Source organism: Eleutherodactylus coqui, unplaced genomic scaffold (assembly GCF_035609145.1).
Source record: "Eleutherodactylus coqui strain aEleCoq1 unplaced genomic scaffold, aEleCoq1.hap1 HAP1_SCAFFOLD_74, whole genome shotgun sequence".
In the NCBI taxonomy this organism is placed as follows: Eukaryota; Metazoa; Chordata; class Amphibia; order Anura; family Eleutherodactylidae; genus Eleutherodactylus; species Eleutherodactylus coqui.
Window position 1 is genome coordinate 462,501 of NW_027101757.1, and position 10,000 is coordinate 472,500.

Consider the following 10,000-nt stretch of genomic DNA (forward strand, 5'->3'; position numbering starts at 1 on the left):
GTTGGCAGCTGCGTGGTGGCTGCTGGCAGCCGTGTGCTGGCTGCAGGGGTGGGCCTGGGCGGCTGCCGAGGGCCCCCGTAGTGCACCTACCAGCGGTGGTTGAAGACATTGCCTGAGCCTCCGATGTGCCCGGGCAGGACACCCGGGAGGCGGGGAACAGCCCCCGCTGAAGTCCATGGCATGTGCCAGAATCGAGTCTTGGAGAAAAAGTGACAAAGTCCAAACGCTCCAGGCGCCGGCCAGGGCGGTTGACCCCGGCTGGCCGGGCCGGCGGGAGCTGCGGCTGCCGGGGCTGAGCCGAGTGTCGATGCATGTCGTGAGAACCGGGAAGGGGACAAACCTGTGGCTCCAGGCCGGGTTGGAGTTCCAGGAGGTCGGCCTGACTCTGGACGTTTTCCCCTTAGCATTTCCCCATAGGCCAAAACGGGGGAAGTCAAAAAAGCACCCCCGCCAGATGTATGCAGAGTTGGGCTGGGGGGTGACGGGGAGCGGGCTGTTGGCAGCTGTGTGGTGGCTGCAGGGGTGGGCCTGGGCGGCTGCGGAGGGCGCCTTCAGAGTGCACCTACCAGTAGGGGCTCAAGACCCAGGCTGAGCCTCCGATGTGCCCGGGCAGGACACCCAGGAGGCGGGGAGCAGACACCCCCGCTGAAGCCCACGGCAGTTGGCAGAGATGAGTCTTGGAGAAAAAAAACGACAAAGTCCAAACGCTCCAGGCGCTGGCCAGGGGTGCGGACCGGGCCGGCCGGGCCGGCGGGGGCTGCGGCTGCCGGGGCTGAGCCGAGTGTTGATGCATGTCCTGAGAACCGGGAAGGGGACAGACCGGTGGCTCCAGGCCGGGTTGGAGTTCCAGGAGGTCGGCCTGACTCTGGAGGTTTCCCCCCTGGCTTTTCCCCATAGGCCAAAAGGGGGGAAGTCAAAAAAGCACCCCCGCCAGATGTATGCAGAGTTGGGCTGGGGGGTGACGGGGAGCGGGCTGTTGGCAGCTGTGTGGTGGCTGCTGGCAGCCGTGTGCTGGCTGCAGGGGTGGGCCTGGGCGGCTGCCGAGGGCCCCCGTAGTGCACCTACCAGCAGTAGCTCAAGACCCAGGCTGACCCTCCGATGTGCCCGGGCAGGACACCCAGGAGGCGGGGAGCAGCCCCCGCTGAAGCCCACGTCAGTTGGCAGAGACGGGTCTTTGAGAAAAAATGACAAAGTCCAAACGCTCCAGGCGCTGGCCAGGGATGCGGACCGGGCTGGCCGGGCCGGCGGGGGCTGCGGCTGCCGGGGCTGAGCCGAGTGTTGATGCATGTCGTGAGAACCGGGAAGGGGACAAACCTGTGGCTCCAGGCCGGGTGGGAGTTCCAGGAGGTCGGCCTGACTCTGGAGGTTTTCCCCTTAGCTTTTCCCCATAGGCCAAAAGGGGGGAAGTCAAAAAAGCACCCCCAGCAGATGTATGCAGGAGGGGCTGGGGGGTGACGGAGAGCGGGCTGTTGGCAGCTGTGTGGTGGCTGCTGGCAGCCGTGTGCTGGCTGCAGGGGTGGGCCTGGGCGGCTGCCGAGGGCCCCCGAAGCGCACCTACCAGCAGTAGCTCAAGACCCAGGCTGAGCCTCCGATGTGCCCGGGCAGGACACCCAGGAGGCGGGGAGCAGCCCCCGCTGAAGTCCATGGCATGTGCCAGAGGCGAGTCTTGGAGAAAAAACGACAAAGTCCAAACGCTCCAGGCGTGCAGGCCAGGGGTGCGGACCGGGCTGGCCGGGCCGGCGGGAGCTGCGGCTGCCGGGGCTGAGCCGAGTGTTGATGCATGTCGTGAGAACCGGGAAGGGGACAAACCTGTGGCTCCAGGCCGGGTGGGAGTTCCAGTAGGTCGGCCTGACTCTGGAGGTTTTCCCCTTGGCATTTCCCCATTGGCCAAAACGGGGGAAGTCAAAAAAGCACCCCCGGCAGATGTATGCAGGAGGGGCTGGGGGGTGATGGCGAGCGGGCTGTTGGCAGCTGTGTGGTGGCTGCTGGCAGCCGTGTGCTGGCTGCAAGGGTGGGCCTGGGCGGCTGCGGAGGGCCCCCCCGAGTGCACCTACCAGTAGGGGCTGAAGACCCAGGCTGAGCCTCCGATGTGCCCGGGCAGGACACCCAGGAGGCGGGGAGCAGCCCCCGCTGAAGCCCAGGGCAGTTGGCACAGATGGGTCTTTGAGAAAAAACGACAAAGTCCAAACGCTCCAGGCGCTGGCCAGGGGTGCGGACCCGGCTGGCCGGGCCGGCGGGGGCTGCAGCTGCCGGGGTTGAGCCGAGTGTCAGTGCAGGTCCTGAGAACCGGGAAGGGGACAAACCGGTGGCTCCAGGCCGGGTTGGAGTTCCATGAGGTCGGCCTGACTCTGGAGGTTTTCCCCCTGGCTTTTCCCCATAGGCCAAAAGGGGGGAAGTCAAAAAAGCACCCCCGCCAGATGTATGCAGAAGGGGCTGGCTGGTGATGGGGAGCGGGCTGTTGGCAGCAGTGTGCTGGCTGCAGAGGGCCCCCGAGGTGCTGCACCTACCAGTAGTTGCTCAAGACCCCCCCTGACCCTCCGGTGTTGCAGGGCAGGACACCCAGGAGGCGGGGAACAGCCGTGGCAGCCCCTGCTGAATCCCACGGCAGTTGGCAGAGATGAGTCTTTGAGAAAAACGACAAAGTCCAAACGCTCCAGGCGCCGGCCACGGAGGGCGGACCCGGCTGGCCGGGCCGGCGGGAGCTGCGGCGGCTGGGGCTGAGCCGAGTGTCGATGCTTGTCGTGAGAACCGGTATGAGGGTAATCCTGGGCCCTCGGGGCCGAGGCACGGTTCCAGGAAGGCGGAAGGAGCGGGCCTGTTCCCCCTGATAGCGCCGACGGCGGTAAATTAAGGCCTCGCAAAACGTCAGGACGAACACCTTTTTTGCATATAAGGGAACGAGCGGTGTGCGGTCTTTGACAAAGTGACTATTTCTCAGAGTGCTGGGAAGGGAGTGGGGGCCGCTCAAAGTCAAAGCACCGCGGCCGCCCCTCTGCCACCTCCCTGGGAGCAGAGTCATCGAGCGCGAGTGTCCCCACTCCGCCTGTCCAGGCCGCGGGGCCGACAGGCCGGCTGGCTGCCCGGGTAGACCCCGCTCTCCGAGCGGCCGGGCGCCACGTTCAAGAGGTGTACGAAGCCACCTGTGGGGGGTCTGCGGAGGCCCCCCTGAGAGCGCTGATAACCCTGTCCTAGCTGCCTGCGCGGGCAGGCGGGACTCCCCCAGGAGGCCGTGCACAGCCCGCGGCAGCCACTGCTGAAGCCCAGGGCAGTTGGCAGAGATGAGTCTTTGAAAAAACGACAAAGTCCAAACGCTCCAGGCGCCGGCCACGGGGGGCGGACCCGGCTGGCCGGGCCGGCGGGAGCTGCGGCTGCCGGGGCTGAGCCGAGTGTCAATGCATGTCGTGAGAACCGGTATGAGGGTAATCCTGGTCGCTCCGGGCCGAGGCACGGTTCCAGGAGGGCGGAAGGAGCGGGCCCGTTTCCCCTGATAGCGCCGACGGCGGTAAATTAGGGCCTCGCAAAACGTCAGGACGAACACCTTTTTTGCATATAAGGGAACGAGCGGTGTGCGGTCTTTGACAAAGTGACTATTTCTCAATGTGCGGAGTGGGGACCGCTCAAAGTCAAAGCACCGCGTCCGCCCCTCTGCCACCTCCCTGGGAGCAGAGTCATCGAGCGCGAGGGTCCCCACTCCGCCTGTGCAGGCCGCGGGGCCGACAGGCTGGCTGGCTGCCCGGGCGACCCCCCTCCGAGATGCCGGGCCGGGGCAGACTGTGCAAACGCGCGCGGGCGTGTTTTCTTCCCCTGGGGTGGAGCCCTTCCACCCCACGCCGTCCGAGGCCCGTTGGCCTCGGGCGGCCTGCCTCCGAGAGTGGGAGAGAGACGGAGGACGGCGGCCCGCGGCGGCGCGAGGCGTCCCCGTTGCTCCACCACGACTGCCAGCCGGTCGATCCTACCGGTAGCCTGGGCTTGTCTCCGCTCCGCCTGTCCAGGCCGCGGGGCCCACAGGCGGCTTGCCTGGGAAGACCCCGCTCTCACCGAGCGGCCGGGCGCCACGTTCAAGAGGTGTACGAAGCCACCTGTGGGGGGTCTGCGGAGGCCCCCCTGAGAGCGCTGATAACCCTGTCCTAGCTGCCTGCGCGGGCAGGCGGGACCCCCAAGAGGCCGGGCACAGCCCGCGGCAGCCCCCGCCGAAGTCCACGGCAGTTGGCAGAGACGAGTCTTGGAGAGAAAACGACAAAGTCCAGACGCTCCAGGCGCCGGCCAGGGGTGCGGACCCGGCTGGCCGGGCCGGCGGGAGCTGCGGCTGCCGGGGCCGAGCCGAGTGTCGACGCATGTCGTGAGAACCGGTATGAGGGTAATCCTGGGCCCTCGGGGCCGAGCTACGGTTCCATGAAGGCGGAAGGAGCGGGCCTGTTTCCCCTGATAGCGCCGACGACGGTAAAATAAGGGCTCGCAAAACGTCAGGACGAACACCTTTTTTGCATATAAGGGAACGAGCGGTGTGCGGTCTTTGACAAAGTGACTATTTCTCAGAGTGCTGGAGTGGGGACCGCTCAAAGTCAAAGCACCGCGGCCGCCCCTCTGCCACCTCCCTGGGAGCAGAGTCATAGAGCGCAAGTGTCCCCACTCCGCCTGTGCAGGCCGCGGGGCCAACAGGCTGGCTGGCTGGCTGCCCGGGCGACCCCCCTCCGAGATGCCGGGCTGAGGCGTAGGCAGCCGCCTCCATCACCACCACCCAAGGCGAGAGAGTGGGTCAACGGGAGAGCCGTCGCGGCCGGGGGACCCTCGCCGCGCCCATGTCCGGGGAAGGACCACAAGGGCCCTGCTCCCCGGCGCCCCGGCGAGCGGGTTCACCCTCGGCGCGTACGGCTCTCGAGGATGGGGAAGGGACGCGCGTGGGCGTCCCTCCCGTCCCCCGCGGAAGAAGGCGAGCGACTCTGCGCGTCGGGACACCCCGCGGAGCCCCCTGCGGGGGGAGTACTCCGGGGGAGAAGCGTGGCGCAGGGGGTGCAGCCCTTTCCCAGGCCACCGTGCGACGGCGTCGGTGGGGCCGACGCCGAGAGAGAGAACGATCCGGGCTCTCCCGCCTCAGGGCGGCCGAGAGCGGGGCCACGGGCCCCACGTTTGGTGACGGTTTTCCCGAAAGCGAAGGACCCCCGCCTGTCCCCTCGGGCTCCGGCCGATGCGGGCGGTCCAGGGCGGGGATAGGGGACGGCGGCCTGCGGACGACGCGCTTTATCCCCAGAAGGAGCGAGGCATGAGGGGGTGTTCCACCCCCGCCGGCCGGTCTCGCTCCTTCTCCGGGCTACGCCTCGGCGGAGTAAAGACCCCCGGGTCAACGCTCCCGCGTCCGGGTGCCGCCGCGCGTCCCCTTCCCGCGGGGGGTGGATCCCTTCCACCCCTGGCCGTCCGAGGCCCGTGCGCCTCGGGCGGCCTCCCTTCCGAGAGAGGGAGAGAGAGACGGAGGACGGTGGTCCGCGACGGCGCGAGACGTCCAAGTTGTGTTCCCCACGGCGGCTACCCGGTCGATCCCGCCCGCCGGTAGCCTTGGCTTGCCCCCACTCCGCCTGTCCAGGCCGCGTGGCCGACAGGCTGTTTGCCCGGGTAGACCCTGCTCTCACCGAGCGGCCGGGCCCCAACGTTCAAGAGGTGTACGGAAGCCACCTTGGGGTGGAGCCCTTCCACCCCTGGCCGTCCGAGGCCCGTGCGCCTCGGGCGGCCTCCCTTCCGAGAGAGGGAGAGAGAGACGGAGGACGGTGGTCCGCGACGGCGCGAGACGTCCAAGTTGTGTTCCCCACGGCGGCTACCCGGTCGATCCCGCCCGCCGGTAGCCTTGGCTTGCCCCCGCTCCGCCTGTCCAGGCCGCGTGGCCGACGGGCTGTTTGCCCGGGTAGACCCCGCTCTCACCGAGCGGCCGGGCCCCAACGTTCAAGAGGTGTACGGAAGCCACCTTGGGGTGGAGCCCTTCCACCCCTGGCCGTCCGAGGCCCGTGCGCCTCGGGCGGCCTCCCTTCCGAGAGAGGGAGAGAGAGACGGAGGACGGTGGTCCGCGACGGCGCGAGACGTCCAAGTTGTGTTCCCCACGGCGGCTACCCGGTCGATCCCGCCCGCCGGTAGCCTTGGCTTGTCCCCGCTCCGCCTGTCCAGGCCGCGGGGCCGACGGGCTGTCTGCCCGGGTAGACCCTGCTCTCACCGAGCGGCCGGGCCCCAACGTTCAAGAGGTGTACGGAAGCCACCTTGGGGTGGAGCCCTTCCACCCCTGGCCGTCCGAGGCCCGTGCGCCTCGGGCGGCCTCCCTTCCGAGAGAGGGAGAGAGAGACGGAGGACGGTGGTCCGCGACGGCGCGAGACGTCCAAGTTGTGTTCCCCACGGCGGCTACCCGGTCGATCCCGCCCGCCGGTAGCCTTGGCTTGCCCCCACTCCGCCTGTCCAGGCCGCGTGGCCGACAGGCTGTTTGCCCGGGTAGACCCTGCTCTCACCGAGCGGCCGGGCCCCAACGTTCAAGAGGTGTACGGAAGCCACCTTGGGGTGGAGCCCTTCCACCCCTGGCCGTCCGAGGCCCGTGCGCCTCGGGCGGCCTCCCTTCCGAGAGAGGGAGAGAGAGACGGAGGACGGTGGTCCGCGACGGCGCGAGACGTCCAAGTTGTGTTCCCCACGGCGGCTACCCGGTCGATCCCGCCCGCCGGTAGCCTTGGCTTGCCCCCACTCCGCCTGTCCAGGCCGCGTGGCCGACAGGCTGTTTGCCCGGGTAGACCCTGCTCTCACCGAGCGGCCGGGCCCCAACGTTCAAGAGGTGTACGGAAGCCACCTTGGGGTGGAGCCCTTCCACCCCTGGCCGTCCGAGGCCCGTGCGCCTCGGGCGGCCTCCCTTCCGAGAGAGGGAGAGAGAGACGGAGGACGGTGGTCCGCGACGGCGCGAGACGTCCAAGTTGTGTTCCCCACGGCGGCTACCCGGTCGATCCCGCCCGCCGGTAGCCTTGGCTTGCCCCCGCTCCGCCTGTCCAGGCCGCGTGGCCGACGGGCTGTTTGCCCGGGTAGACCCCGCTCTCACCGAGCGGCCGGGCCCCAACGTTCAAGAGGTGTACGGAAGCCACCTTGGGGTGGAGCCCTTCCACCCCTGGCCGTCCGAGGCCCGTGCGCCTCGGGCGGCCTCCCTTCCGAGAGAGGGAGAGAGAGACGGAGGACGGTGGTCCGCGACGGCGCGAGACGTCCAAGTTGTGTTCCCCACGGCGGCTACCCGGTCGATCCCGCCCGCCGGTAGCCTTGGCTTGCCCCCGCTCCGCCTGTCCAGGCCGCGGGGCCGACGGGCTGTCTTCCCGGGTAGACCCCGCTCTCACCGAGCGGCCGGGCCCCAACGTTCAAGAGGTGTACGGAAGCCACCTTGGGGTGGAGCCCTTCCACCCCTGGCCGTCCGAGGCCCGTGCGCCTCGGGCGGCCTCCCTTCCGAGAGAGGGAGAGAGAGACGGAGGACGGTGGTCCGCGACGGCGCGAGACGTCCAAGTTGTGTTCCCCACGGCGGCTACCCGGTCGATCCCGCCCGCCGGTAGCCTTGGCTTGCCCCCACTCCGCCTGTCCAGGCCGCGTGGCCGACAGGCTGTTTGCCCGGGTAGACCCTGCTCTCACCGAGCGGCCGGGCCCCAACGTTCAAGAGGTGTACGGAAGCCACCTTGGGGTGGAGCCCTTCCACCCCTGGCCGTCCGAGGCCCGTGCGCCTCGGGCGGCCTCCCTTCCGAGAGAGGGAGAGAGAGACGGAGGACGGTGGTCCGCGACGGCGCGAGACGTCCAAGTTGTGTTCCCCACGGCGGCTACCCGGTCGATCCCGCCCGCCGGTAGCCTTGGCTTGCCCCCGCTCCGCCTGTCCAGGCCGCGGGGCCGACGGGCTGTTTGCCCGGGTAGACCCTGCTCTCACCGAGCGGCCGGGCCCCAACGTTCAAGAGGTGTACGGAAGCCACCTTGGGGTGGAGCCCTTCCACCCCTGGCCGTCCGAGGCCCGTGCGCCTCGGGCGGCCTCCCTTCCGAGAGAGGGAGAGAGAGACGGAGGACGGTGGTCCGCGACGGCGCGAGACGTCCAAGTTGTGTTCCCCACGGCGGCTACCCGGTCGATCCCGCCCGCCGGTAGCCTTGGCTTGTCCCCGCTCCGCCTGTCCAGGCCGCGGGGCCGACGGGCTGTCTGCCCGGGTAGACCCCGCTCTCCGAGCGGCCGGGCCCCAACGTTCAAGAGGTGTACGGAAGCCACCTTGGGGGGGCTGCGGTGCCCCCCTCCCCGAGAGTGCCTCCCAGGCCGAGGGAGCCCGGCGGTCGAGTGTCGTAGGAAAGCGCGTGCCACGGCTGTGTCGGTCACAGGGGCCAGAGGTAGTTTGGGCAACGGCTTAGATCCGTATGAAGCTCATCCTTTCCGGCCTGTTCTGGCGGCGGCTAGGCGTGCGCGCACGGCACGACGCCCCTGGCTCCAGCGATGCGACGGCGCCCCGCACCCCACTCTCCGGGCCGAGCAGAGTGGCCGCTCTCGCTCCTTGGAGCAGAGCCCCCGAGTGCAAGTGTCCCCGCTCCGCCTGTCCAGGCCGCGGGGCCGACAGGCTGTCTGCCCGGGTAGACCCCGCTCTCCGAGCGGCCGGGCGCCACGTTCAAGAGGTGTACGAAGCCACCTTGGGGGGCTGCGGTGCCCCCCGCCCCGAGAGTGCCTCCCAGGCCGAGGGGAGCCTGGCGGTCGAGTGTCGTAGGAAAGCGCGTGCGCGGCTGTGTCGGTCACACGGGCCAGAGTTAGTTTGGGCAACGGCTTAGATCCGTATGCAGCTCAACCTTTCCGGCCTGTTCTGGCGGCGGCTAGGCGCGCGCGAACGTCACGACGCCCCTGGTTCCAGCGAGGCGACGGCGCCCCGCACCCCGCTCTCCGGGCCGTGCAGAGCGGCCGCTCTCGCTCCTTGGAGCAGAGCCCCCGAGCGCAAGAGTCCCCGCTCCGCCTGTCCAGGCCGCGGGGCCGACAGGCTGTCTGCCCGGGTAGACCCCGCTCTCCGAGCGGCCGGGCCCCAACGTTCAAGAGGTGTACGGAAGCCACCTTGGGGGGCTGCGGTGCCCCCCGCCCCGAGAGTGCCTCCCAGGCCGAGGGAGCCCGGCGGTCGAGTGTCGTAGGAAAGCGCGTGCGCGGCTGTGTCGGTCACACGGGCCAGAGTTAGTTTGGGCAACGGCTTAGATCCGTATGCAGCTCAACCTTTCCGGCCTGTTCTGGCGGCGGCTAGGCGTGCGCGCACGGCACGACGCCCCTGGCTCCAGCGATGCGACGGCGCCCCGCACCCCACTCTCCGGGCCGAGCAGAGTGGCCGCTCTCGCTCCTTGGAGCAGAGCCCCCGAGCGCAAGTGTCCCCGCTCCGCCTGTCCAGGCCGCGGGGCCAACAGGCTGTCTGCCCGGGTAGACCCCGCTCTCCGAGCGGCCGGGCGCCACGTTCAAGAGGTGTACGAAGCCACCTTGGGGGGCTGCGGTGCCCCCCGCCCCGAGAGTGCCTCCCAGGCCGAGGGAGCCCGGCGGTCGAGTGTCGTAGGAAAGCGCGCGCGCGGCTGTGTCACACGGGCCAGAGTTAGTTTGGGCAACGGCTTAGATCCGTATGCAGCTCAACCTTTCTGGCCTGTTCTGGCGGCGGCTAGGCGCGCGCGAACGTCACGACGCCCCTGGTTCCAGCGAGGCGACGGCGCCCCGCACACAACTCTCCGGGCCGAGCAGAGCCCCCGAGCGCAAGAGTACCTGCTCCGCCTGCCCAGGCCGCGGGGCCGACAGGCTGTCTGCCCGGGTAGACACCGCTCTCTCCGAGCGGCCGGGCCGCAACGTTCAAGAGGTGTACGAAGCCACCTTGGGGGGCTGCGGAGCCCCCCCTCCCCATGAGAGCGCCTCACAGGCTTTGCTGATAACCCCGTCCTAGCTGCCTGCGCGGGCAGGCGGGACCCCCAGGAGGCCGCGCATAGCCCGCGGCAGCCACCGCTGAAGTCCACAGCAGTTGGCAGATAG